The 21,032-nt window shown below is 42.5% G+C and overlaps 1 protein-coding gene across 2 annotated transcripts in view; it reads left to right on the top strand.

The window, feature by feature from the left end:
* The window catches only part of TTC7A (tetratricopeptide repeat domain 7A), a 158,737-nt gene continuing 137,705 nt past the window's right edge, over positions 1–21,032 (top strand). Inside the window, exon 1 of one of the 2 annotated variants that reach the window (XM_016948483.4) lies at positions 1–482. The gene's annotated coding sequence lies outside the window, so the exon portion shown is untranslated. The remainder of the gene's footprint in view (positions 483–21,032) is intronic. The other variant, XM_063789883.1, reaches the window with a different exon arrangement.

The following is a 21,032-nucleotide window of genomic DNA, read 5'->3' as shown; positions in this document are numbered from 1 at the left end:
GTAGGATGGCGGATCCGGATGGGGCGGACCCCAAAGCTGGCTCCCAACTCCGCTCCCCCCCCCGCCATACAGGGCTCTTGGTTCAGGTCTCTTGGTTCGTCCTGCTGCAAGTTGGGAAGAAAGATAATAGGAGTGCTAATTCCTACTTGATGAAACGACCACAACACGCTGGAGCCGGCCTTAGACCCTACGTTTCAAGATTGGCCTGCTTCCAGCGTCTGCCAGCTCCACTGCACAAGCTGCGGCAGCCGCTGTCCCCGTTCGCTTCCACGGGAGTCCCAGTAAGACTATGCGACCCAGTTCAAATACCATCCTCCATGTACCGTTCGTGAAATCAGCAGCTTTTGTCATTCAAGAGAGGACAGATTACTTAAAAACAGACTCATGAACAAATAGGGAAACGAATACATCATCCCTGTATCGAATTCATCCCTGTATAATCCTGCCCTTACACCTGTGCTCCTATACAAGATTAACATTCAGTGAGTATCTATTGACCTGATGGATAAATGAGTGTAGGACGGTCGTTTTGTTTTTGTTTTGTTTTGTTTTGTTTTGAGACGCAGTCTCGCTCTGTCCCAGGCTGGAGTGCAGTGGCGGGATCTCGGCTCACTGCAACCTCCGCCTCCCAGGTTCAAGCTGTTCTCCTACCTCAGCCTCCCGAGTAGCTGGGATTACAGGCGCGTGCCCCCACGCCCGGCTAATTTTTGTATTTTTAGTAGAGACGGGGTTTCACCGTGTTGGCCAGGCTGGTCTCTAACTGCTGACCTCTTGATCCTCCCGCCTCAGCCTCCCAAAGTGCTGGGATTACAGGCGTGAGCCACCACGCCCGGCAGGACGGTCGTTTTTTTTAAAGCCCTTCTCCCATTTCTGTCCATAAAGGTACATAATCGTTTTTCAAATGAGCCTGGGTCCGGACAGGAAAGACAAAGAAAGTAGCTAAGTAGTTAGATGCCTTGAAAGTTGGCTAACGCCACTGCCATTGATGGTCTCGTTCCTTTTCCCACCTTCATCTGAGATTGAAATCTGCCACCCCTGTCCCAGAGAAAAATCCCATAATCCCTAATTTTTTTTTCTTTTTTTAAAGAAAATAGTCTCCATGTTGCCCAGCTCGTCTCGAACTCCTGGGTTCAAGCAATCCTCCCACCACCTCCGCCTCCCAAAGTGCTGGGATTACAGGGGTGAGCCACCGCGCCGGGACAAAGAATCCCTAAGTTTTGAGGAAACCCTATTAATTCAAGACCCATTCTTCTTTCCTTACTCTGAACTTTGGATTAGTTTGATCTAGTTCCTCCTTCTACCCTGCATCTGCCATTCATCCATCTCTTCATCCATTCATCCACCCCTCCCTTTGTTCATGTATTCATTCAATAACATTTCTTGAATATCTTCTATGTGCTAGGCACTCTACTAGGAGCTACTAGAGATACAAATAAGACAAATGAAGTGTCAAGAAGCTGGTGTCTGGTAGATGGATAAAGTGTCCTCATTCTAGCCAGTGCTTTCATTTTTTTCCTATGGATGTTATCCTGTGTTATGTCTCTCTTGAATCTACAGTCACTCCCTCTCTACCAGATAATTCCCATCAACATATAAACTTGCTGTATTTTCTCCCCCGCCATACCACTGAAACTGCAATCTCCATGCAAATCTAGTGGTCTCTTTGATCTCTTGTTTTTATTTTACTTGCCCTCTCAACACTGTTTTATCAAAGCCAACCACTCTCACTTAGAAACACTTTCTTCTCTTGTTTTCTGACACCACACACTCTGGGTCCTTCTGCTACCTCACTCGTTATCCTTTCTTGGGCTTCTTAATTGGCTTCTCAATCTATAATTATCAAAGTGTCCAGGGTTCTGTTCTGAGTCACCTTCTCTATCCACTCTCCCTATGTGAGTTTACCTAGTCCTGTGCTTTAGGTACCATTTATAAATAGATGACTCCAAAATATGTCTCTCTGACAATGACCTCTCTGTGTAATTCCTGACTCCTGTAAATAACTGCCTACTTGATGTCTCCATATGAATGTCAGACTGGCATCTCAAACTTAATGTGTCCCCCCAAAATCTTGATTTTCACCCCCAAACCTGCACCTCTCTCAGTCTTGTCCATTTTGGTAAATGTCACTGGTACTCATTCTGTTGTTCAAGCTAAAATTCTACGAGCTGTTTTTGATTTATCTCATCCCTTTACCTTTAAATCCTTCAGCAAAGCCTGTTGATGCTATCAAAATATATCCTGAGTCTTTGACTTCTTTCCACCTCCACTAAACCATCTAGTCCAGTAGTAGATGATGCTGCTGGACTACTTGAGAGAGAGAGCTTCCTAACTGACCGTCCTGCTTCCATTCTTGCCCTACTGTAGTCCATGAGTGAGAAGCCACCTTCGATTAAGCCATTTTATAGGTGGGTGTTCTGTAACTTGTAGCTGAACCCATTCCTAACAGGCAAATAATTTGGTACCAGAAGCAGGATGCTAAAAACAAGGCACTAAAATATGGAATTGGCTAACTGGAGGTTAAGGTAGCCAGTGTTAAAAGACTGTATGTCAAACTGGAAAGTTGGTGACCCTTATAAGCAGTAGTGAAACTGTCACTTGCTGGACCTTGGATATAGGCCACATGCCAACCAATGCTATATTTTTGGAGAAATCTCACGAGCAATATGGAACATTAGTGAGTGTTGCCTTTTTTAGTAGCTTTCAGCAGACTCCTTCAAGAGAAGGGCAACTCTACATTGGAAATAACTGATTTGAAAGCAGAGATTAAAGAAAGTAACGACTAGGTAAGAGAGGATCTCTTTACCTGCAACCAAGAGTCTCATAACTTGGAACCTTGCTGAAATACCCCATTTACTTTGTGTACTCAGGTTGAAACTAGTACAAGTAGAGACAGAGAGGTGGCTTTATCAGGAGATAGGACGGCCATCCCAAGATACCAGAATGGCCTCTAGGTGGCATCTCTTTCCTCAGCTGTTTTGAATTGTCTCAAGACAATGTTTTACCTATGTAGGGGATTCCAGAGTGGATGAGAATAGGGGTGAAAATAAGATTTCAATTTATACCTTTTAGTATTGCTTTGATGTTGTAAACTACATATTACTTATTTGGAAAAATAAATAGAAAAATATTGAATAAAAACAATTGAAAGACTCTAGATAGGCTGGGTGTGGTGGCTCACGCCTGTAATCCCAGCACTTTGGGAGGCCGAGGCGGCAAATCACCTCAGGTCAGGAGTTCGAGACCAGTCTGGCCAGCATGGTGAAACCCTGTCTCTACTAAAAATACAAAATTAGCTGGGTGTGGTGACGCATGCTTGTAATCCCAGATACTCGGGAGGCTGAAGCAGGAGAATTGCTTGAACCCGGGCAGCAGAGGTTGAGGTGAGCTGAGATCGCACCATTGCTCTTCAGCCTGGGCAGCAAGAGCTAAACTCTGTCTCTAAATAAATAAATAAGACTTTAGGTAAGTTATTTGTGATTACTATACATGAAATTGATCAGAAGTCTAACAAATGATTGAGGTAATCCTGTGTCCCTAAAATCTCAAGCCTGGTTAACAACAGTCTCTTGCTGTTGGGCCCTGTGGTAATCTCTGAACCCTGGAATTCCTTCTAACAGGGAGTAGTATGCGAAAGGTGTGCGTTCTGCACAAGTAGAGGAAAAAACAAGGGTGCGGCTTCCAGATTCTCCAACTGAGAACTTAATACACTGCCACCAAAGAAACTGCAGTTTCTTTTGTTTAGAGAAAAGGTCTTGCTCTATCACCCTTGCATTGCATGAGGGTGACCTCAATGGGTTGCATGTTCTAGGCTCCCCTGTCAGATGGGATGGGGCTTTGTATTTCTCTCTCCCTTATTCATATTTCTGATAAGGGTGAACTGTGGTGTTAAAAGCTTGGAATTTTGGCATGTGTTGTGTTGTTCTGAATTCAGATATACTATAAACTGGGGTGGTGAATATGATGGCCATCTGCATTTGATGACCTTGTTTCTTCCGTCCCTGACTTTATCAAAGCACACATCACTCCTAATGAAAAGTCTGACTGTTGATTTCTTCAAATTCATGTTGGGGGAAGGTATATATATTAATTATGTATACATTAATACATAATGTATGTATTAAGTCACATAAATTAGCATTCCTTAGTATCCCTTTTGTCTTGCTCTCCTTTCTCATCATGTTGTTGTTGTTTGGAGTTTTTGACATTAGTTATTCTAGATAAACATTCTCTTCTTCAGTCTTAGCCTTTTTTTTGAGACAGAGTCTTGCTCAGTTGCCCAGGCTGGAGTACAGTGGCACGATCTTAGCTCACTGCAATCTTTGCCTCCTGGGTTCAAGCAGTTCTCCTGCCTCAGCCTCCCAAGTTGCTGGGATTACAGGCAACAACCACCACGCCCAGCTAATTTTTTGTATTTTTAGTAGAGATGGGGTTTCACCATGTTAGCCAGGCTGGTCTCGAACTCCTGAACTCACGTGATCTGCCTGCCTCAGCCTCCCAAAGTGCTGAGATTATAGGCATGAACCACCATGCCTGGCCTTAGTCTTAGGCTTTTTTAAAAAAAAAATAGATAAATTTATCAAAAATTTTGATCGCCCTGACATCCCATATCTCTTGAAATTTTTCCTGAACTTGCCTATCTACTTGAACACTTCCTTCAAAGGCATTTTCATGATGAATTTTATGTGGCAAACTTCTGAGGTCTCCCCTGCCTGAGGATATTTGTATTACTCTCACATTAAAATGAAAATGTGGCTGTCTACAAAACTTCAGAGTTATTTTCCTTCGGTACTTAAAGAAATAAATATATGATCATAAGAAAAACTATATGGTAATTTTAAAAAGGCATCTGACAAAATTTAATCCCTATTTGTGATAAAAAAAAAAAAACTTTCAGCAAACTGAGAATAGAGGGATACTTTCTCAACCTGACAGGGCATCTGTTAAAAACCCACAGTTAATATTCTTAGAGTGGAAGACTGAATGCTTTTCCCTTAATATCAGGAACAAAGCAAGGATGTCCACCTTCAACACTATTGAAAGTGGTTTAGTATATTCATTATACTAGAGCTTTAAGCCGTTAGAGAACAAGATATAAAAGGCATGCAGACTGGGAAGAAAAAGTAAAACTATCTTTATTCACAGATAATATGATCATGCACATAGAAAATCCTAAATAACGTAGAAAAAAGCTACTAGAGCTATTGATTTAGCACTGTCACAGGATACATTATACAATTAATGATATGTCTATATATGAGCAATAAGCAAGTAGAAATGGAAATGCTTAAAATACTATTATAATAGCATCAGAACATGAAATACTCAGGGGCAAGTCTAATTCAGTTATTGAAAGCATACTTTGTCTTAATAGTCTAGTCATTCTGTTCTCTGAAGTTCTTGTGCTCTAGTCCTGCAATAGTGTCTACTCTTTTGTCTCTTGTCAAAGCATAACTCAAAGACAATAGTTATCTTCATGCAAATGATATGCTCACTTTAAAGAAAATAGTCATTAAACTCTATCAACAAAAAAAGGATCTGTAAGACAGAAATCCCCAACTTTTTGGCACCAGGGACCAGTTTCATGGAAGACAATTTTTCCATGGAAGTGGTGGGGGGAGGGACAATGGTTTCAAAATGAAACTGTTCTACCTCAGATCATCAGGCATTAGTTAGATTCTCATAAGGAGTGTGCAACCTAGATCCCTTACATGCGCAGTTCACAGTAGGGTTCGCGTTCCTGTGAGAATCTCATGCCGCCACCGCTGATCTGACACTGACAGGAGGCATAGCTCAGGCGGTAATGCTCGCTCGCCCACCCAGTGCTCACTTCCTGCTGTGCAGCTGACCCACACTAGTTGGGGGGTGAGGGCCCCTGTAAGAAATAAGGGAGATAACAATAAAAAACTAAAGACATTCTGGGAACGATAAGTTTTTGGATTTTTTTGGTTTTATATTTGAGTGGAGGAAAGCTGATTAGCTGGCATCCAGCAAAGAGTCTAGTCTGTGAAGCGTGCCCTTGAGCAGGCTGGCTAGGGTCATCAAACAACAACTTTAGTTACTTATAGATTCTGATGACCTGGAGATTTTAACCATGGAGTATTTGTGCCAGGCTGATACTATAATGTTGCATTAGGCCTATACCATTTCCTCCTCAGAATTTCTCAGCTCTTACTCATGGTTGATTATTTCCTTGAGCATTTTTATAATTTTTGATGACGAGTTCATTTTTAGTGGGGCTTTGTCTATGGGAGTCCTATGTGGCCTGGGCTGAGGCTATATTTCCTCAAAGAGCTTTGATGTTTGCTTCTATCTGCCTGCTATACATTTTTAGTTAATTTTTTAACTTGTGGGTTCCTGGTTTATATAGGTAGTATTAGACTAAACTCCAGACCTGAGTGCGGGCAGAGTGTAATTATAAATGCTCAGGGAAAATTTTTTTTTCCCCAGTCAAGGGGCAAGGCCAAGATATACAGCTTTACTGTGTTTCTCTGTGCATCTCTGCAAATTTTGTTTCTGGTTCATATGTACTTCAATCCCTGAAGGTGTGAGAGGTAGAAACCACTCAGAGTTTCTCCCATTCTCTCACTCAACAACAAAAAACACGGAAGACATCTCTACCAAAATGTGGGGAGGGGCGGGGGGCTCTTCCCACACTGGAGCAAGCACATCGATTCTGCAGCAGACACCAGCTGGGAGGCCTCCAATTCAATTCAATTCTGATGCCATCTACCTAGAGATAACCTCAGAAACCGCAGGTTGAGGGTTCAGTTTTACAAAACAGCCCTCTCTTTCCCACCAGTCGCAAGTCCAAGGCCCCTAAAACATCTGACCGAATAGCTTTTAGATGGATTTCCCAAGACCCCCTCTTTATTACAGTTTATTACAAAGGCTATTTTAAAGTATACGAATAAACAGCCAGATGAAGAGATACATAGGGTGAGGTCTGGAAGGGTCCTGAGCACAGGTGCTTCTGTCCCCATGGAGTTGGAGTGCACCACCCTCCTGGCCCGTGGATGTCTTCTCATTCATCTTCCTGTCAGCCTCCATGTGTTCAGCTCTCTGGAAGCTCTCCAAGCCCTGTTATTTTGGATTTTTATGGAGGCTTTATTACATAGGCACAATTGACCAAACCATTAGTCATTGGTGATCAACTTAACCTTCAGCCCCTCTCTCCTCCCTGGAGGTTGGAGGTGGGGCTAAGAGTCCCAACCTTCTAATCACACCTTGGTCTTTCCAGTAAAGAGCTGTCATTCTGAAGTTACCTGGGGGCTGCCAGCCATCAGTCAACCATTAGCTTACAAGAAGACATCACTGTGGAGTCTTTAAGGATTGTAGGAGTTGTATGCTAGAAAACAGGGTCAAAGACCAAATATATATTTCACAGTATCACAGAAGGTATAGGCCTTAGAGAGTCCTAGCCATATGTGAAAGTATCAGATCTGTCTCTTTACTCTTTTTAACACAAAATTTCTTCCCTTGTTGCAGTCTCCATTAAAACTCAGAATTGGCCAGGTGTGATGGTTCATGCCTGTAATCCTAACATCTTGGGAGGCCGAGACAGGAGAATCGCTCAAGTCCAGGAGTTTGAGACCAGCCTGCACAACATAGGAAGACCCTGTCTCTATAGAAAAACTTTTTTTTTTTTTTGGAGAGAAAGTCTCACTCTTGTCCACCAGGCTGGAGTGCAATGGCGCCATCTCAGCTCACTGCAACCTCCGCCTCCCAGGTTCAAGCAAATCTCTTGCCTCAGCCTCCAGAGTAGCTGGGATTACAGGCGCCTGCCACCACGCCCAGCTAATTTTCTTGGTATTTTTAGCAGAGACGGAGTTTCACCATGTTGGCCAGGCTGGTCTCGAACTCCTGACCTCAGGTGATCCACCCGCCTCGGCTTCCCAAAGTGCTGGGATTACAGGTGTGAGCCACTGTGCCCGGCCTATAGAAAATTTTTTAAAAAACAGCCAGGCGTGGTGGTATGGGCCTGTAGTCCCAGCTACCCAGGAGGCAGAGGTGAGAGGATCGCCTGGGCCCAGGAAGTCAAGGCTGCAGTGAGCTATGATCCTGCCACTGCACTCCAGTCTGGGTGACAGAATGAGATCCTGTCTCTTTAAAAAAAAAAAACCCAACTAAAGGAACCAAAAAAAAAAAATCTCAAAGTCCCTGTAAACCAGTAAAACTGTAAACCCCCCAGGGAAGCCTTAGTATCAGTTCATCAACATTCTTCCCTTCTCTCCACTAAGTTAGCTCCTTCTTAGTTTTTTGAATATTGAGAATTTTCCCTACTTTATTGTGAGCTTAGCTCTCCAATTAACTGAAAGCTTGGGTTTTACATTTATGGAATATAATCATATTTGTGAAGAATTTATATTTTGTATTTGAGTATAATAATATTCTAAAGAAAAATTATAAAATATATTGAGTATGAGTGTTTTGAATAGAATATGAGAAGAAAACTTGAAGAAAATCTTGAATAAAAATATACCATGTGATATTCATAAGAGTACCTTACTATTCATTGGATATTTTCTTTTTTTTTTCCCCCCCTGGAGATAGGGTCTTGCTCTGTCACCCTGGCTGGAGTGCAGTGGTGCGATCTCAGCACACTGCAGCCTCAATCTTCTGGGCTCAAGCCATCCTCCTGCCTCAGGCCCTGGAATAGCTGGGACTACAGGCACACTGCCAGCACGCCTGGCTAATTTTTGTATTTTTTGTAGAGACAAGGTTTCACCATGTTGGCCAGGCTGGGCTCGAGCTCTGGGCTCAAGCAATCTGCCTGCCTTGGCCTTCCAAAGTCCTAGGATTATGAGCGTGAGCCAGCCTGCCACAGCCTTCATTGGATATTTTCAAGAGTACTCTTAGTTTTTGGTAAATCATACATTTGGCAAATGGGGTAGCTTGGATACTGAACTAACTAATCCTTCAACAAATTGGCCTTTAGGGATATGGGCTGCTGCCATTCAGCTTTCAGTATTTTTCTATAATGCAGATCTGTTCGTTGCACTGCACTTGGTTTTCAATTATTTATTTATTTATTTCAGTGATGGGGGTTGTCTCGCTATGTTCCCCAGGCTAGATTTGAACTTCTGGGTTTAAGCGATCTTCCCACCTCAGCATCCTGAGTAGCTGGGACTACCGGCATGCACCACCACACCCACTTGTTTTTTTAACAATATGTTGAGCTGGGTGCAGTGGCTCATGCCTATAATCCCAGCACTTTGGGAAGCTAAGGTGGGCGGATCACTTGAGGTCAGGAGTTCGAGACTAACCTGGCCAACATGGTGAAACCCCATCTCTACTAAAAATACAAAAATTAGCCGGGCGTGGTGGTGGGCGCTTGTAATCCCAGCTACTTGGGAGGCTGAGGCAGGAGAATCTATTGAACCTGGGAGGCGGAGGTTGCAGTGAGCCGAGGTTACACCACTGCACTCCAGCCTGGGCAACAAAGTGTCTCAATAAATAAATAAATAAATAATATGTTGACACATGCCTGGTCAGAATAAATTAACCTGACTGTATCAACTGACTCATTTGATGTGAAAAGGCAATTCACAAACCATTTCCTAAGCTGACTTCTCCCCTGCCACTTCCCCCAAAAAAACCCATGTTTATTTTTCATTTTTCCCTAAGCAACATTAATAATTGATTCTGGCTAGGGAAAGACCATGTTAACCCCCGTTGAAAGGGATTAAAAGTCAATGGAAGATAAAAATAAAGTGGCTTTTGTGGATACAACCCATACTTCCTATGTGTTCAGCATACCAGTTCCACAAGATTCCTTTCTTAAAAACCATTCTGCCTTGAGTTCTTAGATACACTACAACAGTGCCACCCAGGTGTCAGCTAAGATCTTATTTTTTGGAGGTCTGGGTATAATGGGATCAGACTTAACCTGGAAAGTTTGGGTTTGTCCGGTAATATCTGCTCATTCTCAGAGACTTACTCACATGAGGTGCCCTTAGTCTCTTATTTCTGTGTCTGTTTTGCTTCCCACCCTGCCCCCTCATCAGTGAGGATGCAGAAATCAGCATTTCTTAGCATTCCCTCCACAGAAGAATCTCCTCCCACACAGAGCAGTTGTGAGTCGTGAAGACTTTACTGAAGCCTTACCATCTCCTCAGAGTGGAGCAGTGCTAGATGGTCGGGGAGACATCTTTAGTTAATTTTGGTTTAGTTCCACACACTGAGTATATGCCATTGCCCAGGTACTGTGCTAAACAGTGGAGATCAGAGTAAGTGATGCTCCCTATCCTCAAGATACAGTCTAGATGGGGAGAGAATGTAAAATAATATGGTAAATGGTAAATGCTTGTTAGAGCCCAGGTCGCCATGGGAGCACACAGTGGGGGCACTTAAGCCTATGGTGAGGATAGGGAGAGTCAAGGAAGACTTCCCTCTATGATAAAATAGAGGAGTGAATAGATGAGCCTTCTCATGGACCACAGCCGAATGTCAGTTGGTCTGAGTTGAGAAACTCTCAAGCCCAGATTTTTTGAATAAGGTGATTTCAGATTGGTAGAGCCCCCCCAGGTGCCTAGAAAAAGCAACTGGACGTCCTTTCAGAAGAATATAAAATTATCCTAAGCATCAGATGATTTCTACAATAATTTTTCAAATGCAATGTCCTACACAATTAAAGACAACTAGACATGAGGAAACAAGACAGCGTGAACACAAACTAGAAGAAAGAGCAATCAATGGACCTACACAGCTTGAGACACTGGAATTCTCAGACAGAGGTTGTTAAACACTGCTTACTATCTTCAAAGAAATAAAAGCCAAATTTAAAAATTTTCACATGGGAGCTAAAAGCTACAAAAAGTAACATAACATTAGAAAAAATAACTAAATAGAAATTTGTGAACAGAAAAATATAACGGATAGATTGAACTACAGTTTAGACACATGAAAAGAGAGAATCAGTAAATTGGAAAATATGCCAGAGGAAACTATTGTATCTAGAATGAAGAGAGACAAAAAGATAGAAAATACAAAAGGATAAGAGTCACAGAGAATTCAGTGAGGTCTTACTTGTATGTAGTTGGAGTCACAGGAGGAGAGGAGAGAATGAGCAAAGACAGTATTTGAAGAGATAATATCTAAAAATTTTCCAGAACCAATGAAAGATTACAAGATCAGGATCAAAAAGAGTGACAAATCCCAAGCAAAGTTAATGAAAAGAAACCTAAGCTAAGCACATTAAAATAAGTCTGTAGAAAACCAAAGAAAAATAATATTAAAGATAGAGGAGAAAAAAAGATTTTTTTTTTTTTTTTTTTTTGAGATGGAGTCTCGTTCTGTTGCCCAGGCTGGAGTGCAGTGGCGCGATCTCGGCTCACTGCAGGCTCCACCTCCCGGGTTCACACCATTCTCCCACCTCAACCTCCAGAGTAGCTGGGACTACAGGCACCCGCCACCACGCCCGGCTAATTTTGTTTTTGTATTTTTAGTAGAGACAGGGTTTTACCGTGTTAGCCAGGATGGTCTCAATCTCCTGACCTCGTGATCTGCTCGCCTCGGCCTCCCAAAGTGCTGGGATTACAGGCATGAGCTACCGCGCCCGGCAAAAAAAAAGATTATTATTAAAGGAGCAACAGACGGCTGACTTCTCACAACAGGAACAGTGGAAGCCAGAAAACAGTATATCTTCAAAGTGCAAAAGAAAACTGTTCACCTAAAATACTACAGCCAGCTAAAATATCCTTCAAGAGTAAACGTGAGAAGACATTTTTAGAAAAAAACTGAGTGATTTATCCACCAGCAGAAACACTAATATTGGGTTTTTTTTGGTGTTTTTTTTTTTTTTTTTTTTTTTTTTTTTAGACAGGGTCTCACTGTGTCACCCAGGCTGGAGTATAGTGGCACGATCATGGCTCACTGCAGCCTCAACTTCCTGGGCTCAAGTGATCCTCCCACCTCTGCCTCCTAAGTAGCTGACCACTGGCATACACCACCACGCCCAGCTAGTTTTTGCATTTTTTGTAGAGATGGGTTTTTGCCATGTTGCCCAGGCTGGTCTCTAACTCCTCGGCTCAGGTGATCTGCCCACCTTAACCTCCCAAAGTGCCGCGATTACAGGCGTGAGTCATTGCACCCAGCCTTGTATTAGTTTTCTCTTTCTGCATAACAAATTACTACCAGTTTTGCAGCTTAAAATAACACCCATTTATCATCTCACAGTTCTGTAGATCAGAAATCTAGGCAGGTTGTGAAAAAACATTACAAAAAAAAGAAAAAGAACTCCAGGCCAGGATCAACTATGTCCTCCACACAGTATCATAAGACTGAAATCAGGGTGTTAACTGAGGCTAGAATCTCATGTGAGGCTCAAAGCCCTCTTTCGAGCTCAGGTGGTGGAAAGGGAAATTAAAAAAAAAAAAAAAAAAAAAAACTTGGGCCATGTGTGGTGGCTCACACTTATATCCAGCACTGTGGGAAGCCGAAACAGGTGGATTGCTGGAACTCAGGAGTTCGAGACCAACCTAGGCAACATGGCAAAACCCTGTCTCTACAAAAAATATAAAAATCGGCCAGATGTGGTGACACACACCTGTGGTCCCAGCTGTTTGGGAGACTGAGGTTGGAGGATGGCTTGAACACAGGAGGTTGAGGCTGCAGTGAGCTGTGATTGCACCACTGCACTCCAGCGTGGGTAATGTGAGACTGTTTCAAAAGAAAAAAAAAAAGTCCCACGTTTGAAATCATATAAAGTTTACTCACTGGTATAATGCAGTTACACCAGAGGGGTAGGGGGGGAAGCTTTAAAAGCCACATTTATTTTGAAATTTAAAAATACTTCTAGTCATGCCTGCAATCCCAGCACTTTGGGAGGCTGAGGTGGGTGGATTACTTGAGGTGAGGATTTTGAGACCAGCCTGGCCAACATGGCAAAACTCTGTCTCTACTAAAAATACAAAAATTAGCTGGATGTGGTGGTGGGTGCCTGTAATCTCAGCTGTTTGGTAGGTTGAGGTGGGAGAATCGCTTGAACCTGGAAGGTGGAGGTTGGAGTGAGCCTAGATTGCACCACTGCACCCCAGCCTGGGGCAACAGAGTGGGACTCTGTCCCAAAAAAATAAAACAAAACAAAACAAAAAAACACTTCTAGGCTGGGTGCAGTGGCTCGTGCATGTAATCCTAGCGCTTTGGGAAGCTAAGGTAGGAAGACTGCTTGAGGCCCAGAGTTCTGAGACCAGCCTGGTCAACATAGCCAGACCCCATCTCTATAGGAAAAATTTAAAAACTACCTGGCTGTGGTGGTACACACCTGTAGTCCTAGCTACTTGGGAGGCTGAGGCAGGATTGCTTGAGCCCAGAAGTTTGGGGCTGCAGTGAGCTATGATAGCGCAACTACACTCCAGCCTGGGCAACAGAGCACGACCCTGTCTCAAAATACATAAATAAATAAAGAAATAAATAGCACTTCTAAATAACATGTAGGTCAAATAAGATATCATAAAGGAAATGTAAAAAAATTTTTGAACTGAATGTTAAAAAAATTTCTGTGTATCAGTGCTTACAGCTAACACAGGGGTACAGCTAACACAGAAATATATATCCTTAAATGCATGTATCTTAAAAATAAGAAAGATTGAAAATTAATGAGCTGAGATTGAATTGCAAAAAGCCAGAAAAATAAGATATGGGATGCTATATTATTATTCACAAAGATTCACGGCCCATCTCTGGGCATTGGTATTAGGCTGAGTCATATTTCTTCCTCTGGTCAGTGGAATATGTACAGAAGTGTTATGTGTCACACCTAGACAGAAGTTTTAAGAATCAACATATGGTTCACCATATCATCTCTTTTCCTTCTGCCATGATAATTGTCAATGTTTTAGACAGTGGCTGCTTTGCTAGCTTGAGCCCCAGAGTGAAGAAATGTGGAGAAAAGCCCAGCCAAGCTGGGTGGAATAGGTGGCAGGAGTGAGAAATAAACTAAGTTGGTGAAAGCCCTGAGATTTTGGTGGGAGTTTTTTACTATGTATCATAACCTAACCTTTCCCTACTGTTATTTAAGTACAGAAGAAACTTGAATACAATAAGATAAATGAAATAATAAAGATAAAATTAATGCAGTGGAAAGCAACATGTAATAGAGAGGATCATTATAAACAAAAACTGGTTCTTTTTTCAAAAGTAATAAAATTTATAAATCCCTGGAAAATTATCAAGAAAAATTTTAAAAAGAGATAATGCACAAATAATGAATATGAATACCAGTAATGAAAATTCAAATAGCACTATAAATTCTACAAACACTTAAAAGATAAGCAGATTTTATAATTAACTTCATGCCTAAAATGTAAAAAGCTAGATGAAACGTATTCCTAGGAAAAAAAAAAAAAACTTACCAAAAATTGACCAAAGAAGAAATGGAAATTTGAAGTCCTATAATTTTTTTTTTTTTTTTGAGACAAAGTCTCTCTCTTGTACCCCAGGCTGGAGTGCAGTGGCGCGATCTTGGCTCACTGCCACCTCTGCCTCCCAGGTTCAAGCGATTCTCCTGCCTCAGCCTCCCAAGTAGCTGGGATTACAGGCGCCTGCAACCACGTGCAGCTAATTTTTGTATTTCTAGTAGAGACAGGGTTTCAGCCTGTTGGCCAGGCTGGTCTCGAACTCCTGACCTCAGGTGATCCACCCGCCTCAGCCTCCCAAAGTGCAGGGATTACAGGCGTGAGCCACCGCGCCCGGCCTGAAGTCCTATAATTTTTAAAGAAATCCAATCAGTATTTTTTAAACCTTCCCATAAATAGCTGAATGGAAAAATAATGCTTTATACGAACTCTTTGGAGAAAAGAAAAAAATATATATACCCTCTGATTCATTTACAAAGCTATCATAATTTTGATGACCAAAAGCCAATGAAGACAGTTCCAGATGAGAAAATTTAGCCGTATCTCATGAACATGGATACCAGAATTCTAAACAAAACATTTTATTAGCAATTCAAATCAAATAATATATAAAAAGGAAAATACATATTGATCAATGTGATAGACAGAATAATGGCCCCCAAAGATGTTTATGTCCTAATCCTTGAAATCTATGAATGTTATTTATTTAGGAGTGCAGTGGTGCAATCATGGCTCACTGCAGCTTTCAGCTGTAGGTGGGATTATAGGCATATACCATCATGCCTAGCTAATTAAAAAAATTTTTCTTTTAAATATAGACAGGGTCTGGCTATATTGCCCAGGCTAGTCTCGAACTCCTGGCCTCAAGCAATCCTCTCGCCTCAGCTTCTGAAAGTGCTGGGCTTACAGCCATAAGCCACCATGCTCAGATTGAACGTTATTTTACATGCAAAAAGGACTTTGCAGAGGTGATTAAATTGAGGACCTTGAGATGGGGAGATTATCTTGGATGATCTCCATGAGCCCAATATAATCACAAGAGTCTTTCTAAGAGGGAAACAGGAGGGTCAGAGTCAGAGAATAGAGGTGCCCATGGAAGCAAAGGTTGGAGTGATGAGCTTTGAAGATGTAGAAAGGGGTCACCAGCCAAGGAATGCAGTCGGCCTCTAGAACTGATCTTCCCTTTTCATGTTTCTAGAGGCCAGCTGGTTCTTTGAGGGAAAAAACAAAAACAGACATAAATAAATAAATAAATAAATAAATAAATAAATAAAATTGATAAATCCCTGTCAAATCATCAGTAGTAGATTTGAGAAGAAATGCAGCTCTGCCAACACCTTGATTTAGTTCATAAGACCTACTTTGGACTTCTGACCTCAGGAATTTTAAGATAATGAATACATGTTGTTTAAAGCCATTTAAATGTGTGCTAATTTGTTAAGAAGCAATAGGAAATTAATACAACTAAGTTGATTCCAGAAATGTGAGGATGGTTTAACCTTTGAAAATCAAAGTATTTCACCATATTAATAGATCTAAGGAAGAAAAATCATATGACAATCTCAGTAAGTGCAAAGAAGTATTCGTAAAATTCAATTTCAATCATAATGTTTTTAAAAAACCTTTAACAAACTAGGAATAGAAAAAACTTCCTAAATCTGAGAAAAGATATCAGAAAGCAATGTAGGGCTTCTGGGATTCTTTTTTTTTTTTGAGACAGAGTCTTGCTCTGTCACCCAGGCTGGAGTGCAGTGGCGGGGTCTTGGCTCACTGCAACCTCTTCCTCCTCAGTTCAAGCAATTCCTGTGCCTCAGCCTCCCAAGTAGCTGGGATTACAGGTGCCCCCACCATACTTGGCTAATTTTTGTATTTTTAGTAGAGATGGGTTTCACCGTGTTGACCAGGCTGGTCTCAAACTCTTGACCTCATATGATCCTCGCACCTTGGCCTCCCAAAGTGCTGGGATTACAGGCGTGAGTCATTGTGCCCAGCCTGAAACCTTATTTATTGACCCTAGTTGATGGTTAATAAGAGTTTGCTGTATAATAATTACATCTATGCACTTTCTTTTGTGTTATTTTACACAACAAAAAATGTTTTTAAAAGAGAAGAAAAAGAGGAAGAAAAAGAGAAAGAAAGATTAATATAGAAGCAGGTGGAGGCCAGGTGCAGTGACTCAGGCCTGTAATCCCAGCATTTTGGGAGGCCAAGATGGGTGGATCACCTGAGTTTAGGAGTTCGAGACCAGTTTGGCCAACAAGGTGAAACCCCATCTCTGCTAAAAATACAAAAATTAGCCAAGCGTGGTGGTGCATGCTTGTAGTCCCAGCTACTCAAGCAGCTGAGGCAGGAGGATCGCCTGAACCCAGGAGGCAGAGGTTGCAGCAAGCGCAGATCACACAACTGCACTCCAGCCTGGGCAACAGAGTGAGACTCCATCTCAAAAAAAAAAAAAAAAAAAAACAGATGGAGCAAAGATATATTTTAAGGCTCAAAACTGCTATAATCTCTGAGTGGCCAGACACTCAAGGCTAGCCTTAGGAGTGATGGGACTTAAAACCAGACCAGCTAAGCTGCACTGAAAAGGCTCTGAGCCCTTGTGGGTTGGGATGGCTTCTCTCCCTCAGGATGGCAGTAGCTGGGCAGAGAACCAGCACTGGGCAAGATGGAGAAATCATGGGCTCCTGCTCTGGAGAGGGGCCCATTGTAGCAGTCTTGCAAAATGACACAGAAGCCACTAACAAGAATTAAGAGTCACCTGGGACCCCGAGGAACAGAAGGGACTGGGATGGTGGGAGGGAGGGCAGTGCCTGGAGAGATATTGGTATCTCAATCATGAAGTGAGTGGCTGGGGATAAAAAACACCCCAAAGCTCTCATCTCCCAAGTGTGGGAAAATCTTCAACATTCTGAGATTCTAAAATTAATATAACAAATAATTACTGAGTGTCTACTATGTGCAAGCACAAAGAATTCATGATTCTGAAGCTTGCCTTTGTAGGACTTCATCTCTTAGCGTAATGATTACATGTAGTTTTTCTGGCAGCTGACAAAGGAAAAGACCATATAGCCAGCTCCTGGCAGAGTTTTAATGTCAACATTCTGGGAGGGCTGGTTCAGTATTGAAATTAAGTAAGACATAAGATACCATGGGCAAGATATGCTCTGAGCCAATGATCATGGTAATGAGTAAAAGTTGATTTCCGAATGTAGCGATCCTGAGCCATGCACATGACTACATAAAATTGGGAAGGCAGTTGTCATTGTGCTCTACTTCGCATATACTGATGATCTGAGTGGCTGAAATGACTGTTGATCATGAAGCAAATGTTTAATTTATATTTAAATTTAGGATTTCTAGGGTGACAGCAAGGTGGAGTGTCATAAAAAAGTCAGAGCACTGGTCAGAAATCTAGCATGTGCTGGGAACACAGGGCTCTAAGGGACCCCACATGGTAAGTATGAAAGAAGAGGCCAGAGTGGAAGGTGGGGAGGGCATCTCATTAGGCTTGGTGCTCTACTTCTGATGGCTGGGAGCACTTGGTGACCTCCAGCCCAACTACTCACAGCCACTGTGACAACTAATATAAGAATGATTTGATGAAGGCGAGGAGAATGTCATAATAATCATCCATAATAAATTTTTAAGTCAGTACACAGGAAGAACAGAAACCATCTACACCTAAGGTACTGTTGACCTTGACATGGCTTTACTATTGCAGGAAACTCTTACCCAGGATGATAAAAGTTGTAAATAACTTCACTGTTTTTTGCAGAAGTTTTCAGAAGAACCCATTTAAATGAACTCGATGACTTTTGTTTTTGAGACAGAGTCTTGCTCTGTTGCTCAGGCTGGAGTGCAGTGGCACAATCTCAGCTCACTGCAACCTCTGCCTTCCGGGTTCAAGCAATTCTTGTGCATCAGCCACCTGAATTGCTGGTATTATAGATGCATGCCACCACGCCCAGCTAATTTTTGTATTTTTAGTAGAGACAGGATTTTGCCATGTTGGCCAGGCTGGTCTTGAACTGGCTGGTCTCCAACTCCTGACCTCAAGTGATCCACCCACCTCAACCTCCCAAATTGCTGGGATTACAGGTGTGAGCCACCCAACCCGGCCTGTGACTTTTCAATAGACAGACTCAAACTGCTTTTTATTCTCTAAAACACTTTAAAAACCCTCCCCTCATAGGTTGCAGTAAGCCTGGATGACAGAGGGAGACTCTGTCTCAAAAACAAAAACAAACAAACAAAAAAACCCACACTTCAAAACCATCACTTTGCCCTATCCCAACAATCCCAATCCTGGAATAAGGTATGAAGACTACTGCTCTTTTTTTTTTTTTTTTTTTTTTTTGAGACTGAGTCTCGCTCTGTCGCCAGGCTGGAGTGCAGTGGCATGATCTGGGCTCACTGCAACCTCCGCCTCCCGGGTTCAAGCGATTCTCTTGCCTCAGCCTCCTGAGTAGCTGGAACTACAGGCGCGCACCACCACGTCCAGCTAATTTTTGTATTTTTAGTAGAGACAGGGTTTCATCATGTTGGCCAGGATGGTCTTGATATCTTGACCTCGTGATCCACCCACCTCGGCCTCCCAAAGTGTGGGGATTACAGGTGTGAGCCACCACGCCGAGCCCTAAGACTACTGGTCTTTAAGGCCTTTGATTACTAGACCAACACCCCTGAGAAGCGTTGGTCACTAGATGGCTGAAGGCTTGTCCCTGCTGGAAAAGAGCTGTGAAGGGGTCAGGCGTGTGTGGAGGAACAGCTCATTACAAATGTGAGCCATGACAACTGTTCCTCCCCACACTCTTTCATCTTGAGCCCAGGAGTTCAAGGCTGCAGTGAACTATGATACTGTTGTATCATGATCCTTGCCCAGTCCTAATCAAGTCCCGTCATTGGAAGAGCTGCTTTAAAATAAACTCCTTTCTTGCCACTGAGCTTAAGCAAAAAAAATAAAAAAACAAAACAGACCCCAACACTTCATAACTATTCCAACTTTGCCTTCCCTATTCCAGATACTGCTATGACTCTGTCAGGGTAGTGTTCTCCCTTCCTGCCATGAGAACAAGCTAAGCTTTGCGTTATCACAAAAATTGTCTTGATGGTATTTGCTGTCACCCAAATGTGTACACTTACTTTTCTAGATAGCATTCAATTATTGAGGCCCGCAGTGATCCAACTGAGACCTCCTCAACACTGCAGTCCAAGACCGCTGACTCGGAAATAGGGTGATCCTCTGAGGCTCTTAAGCTTCCTGCTTGGAGTTCTTTCAGACTGAAACAATGAGAGATGCAAGTCTTGTATTGGACCCAAGCTCCAATTTCTTTTTTTAATTTTTCTTTTAGGTGTGATGGCTCACACCTATAATCCTAGGGACTAGGGAGGCTGAGGTGGGAGGATTGCTAGTGGCCAGGAGTTTTGAGACCAGCCTGGGCAACATAGCAAGATTCAGTCTCTTAAAAAATCAGAAAACATAGCTAGGGGTGGTGGCGTGTGCCTGTAGCCCCAGCTACTCGGGAGGCTGAGGCTGGAGGATGGCTTGAGCCCAGGAGTTCAAGGCTGCAGTGAGCTATGATTGCACCACAGCACTCCAGCCCAGGTGACAGAGCAAGACCCTGTCTCTAAAAACATAAAAAATAATAAGAAATAAATATATTTGCTTATTTAGCTTCCCAAATACTGAGCTTATTTTCTCTTCTACCAATAAAGAACTCTTTGTTTATCTGACCATATTTGAAAATCTTTTCTCCTTGGTGGATATCTGCCTTATTACTAACAACGCTACTACTTGTCTGTGTTCATCCTTGTCATTTTTTTGTTGTGCATCTGTAAGAGGAAAGTTTTTAGAGAAGAGGATAGGTGTAGGTCTCAGTCTGTCCCTTAGCTGGCCCAGGGACAAATTTTGTCTCTGATCAAAACTTTATGAGAACTTTTCTCAGACGTGTCTTATTTTGTCTTTAAGAGTTTGGTTCAGGACAATCTCTCCGGACCCTCTGTCTGCTGGGAACTGTAAATTCATCAGGATTACAGTTGGAAAAGGTCTAGCTATGAGGCTGGGGGGTCCTGAGCCACAGGATACACAAGCAACTGTCAGCTTACCATTCGCAGACTCTCATGGGTCTGTCTTAATATCAACCTGTCTATGGCTTCCTCGGGCCAGACTTCTGCTTCTTGCATGTATTTATGCTGTCACCCAAATGTGTACACTTACTTTTCTAGACAGCATCATCATTTCCCCAAAGATAATTTAGAATTGCGGTAGCCACTATGAGGAATTTCTGATATGCACAAAAGTATTCACTTTAGAATGCAAAGTGAACACAATTCCAAACATCCAGTGGTCTTCGTTTTTTTCATTAGCATGAGCAAGCATACAAAAGAAACAGGATTCCAAAATTTTTTTTTTTTTTTTTGAGATAGGCTGTCTGTCACCCAGGCTGGAGTGCAGTGGCACGATCTCAGCTCACTGCAACCTCTGCCTCCTGGGCTCAAGCGATCCTCCCACCTCAGCCCCTCAAGTAGGTGGGACCACAGGCACCTGCCCACCATGCCAGGCTAATTTTTGTATTTTTTGTAGAGATGGGTTTTTGCCATATTGCCCAGGCTCGTCTCGAACTCCTGAGCTCAAGTGATCTGCCCACCTTGGCCTCCCAAAGTGCTGGGATTACAGGA

This window comes from Pan troglodytes, chromosome 12, assembly GCF_028858775.2.
Source record: "Pan troglodytes isolate AG18354 chromosome 12, NHGRI_mPanTro3-v2.0_pri, whole genome shotgun sequence".
NCBI classification, from domain to species: domain Eukaryota; kingdom Metazoa; phylum Chordata; class Mammalia; order Primates; family Hominidae; genus Pan; species Pan troglodytes.
The sequence above is the reverse complement of the archived record's forward strand: the minus strand, read 5'-3'. Positions and strand labels throughout refer to the sequence as shown.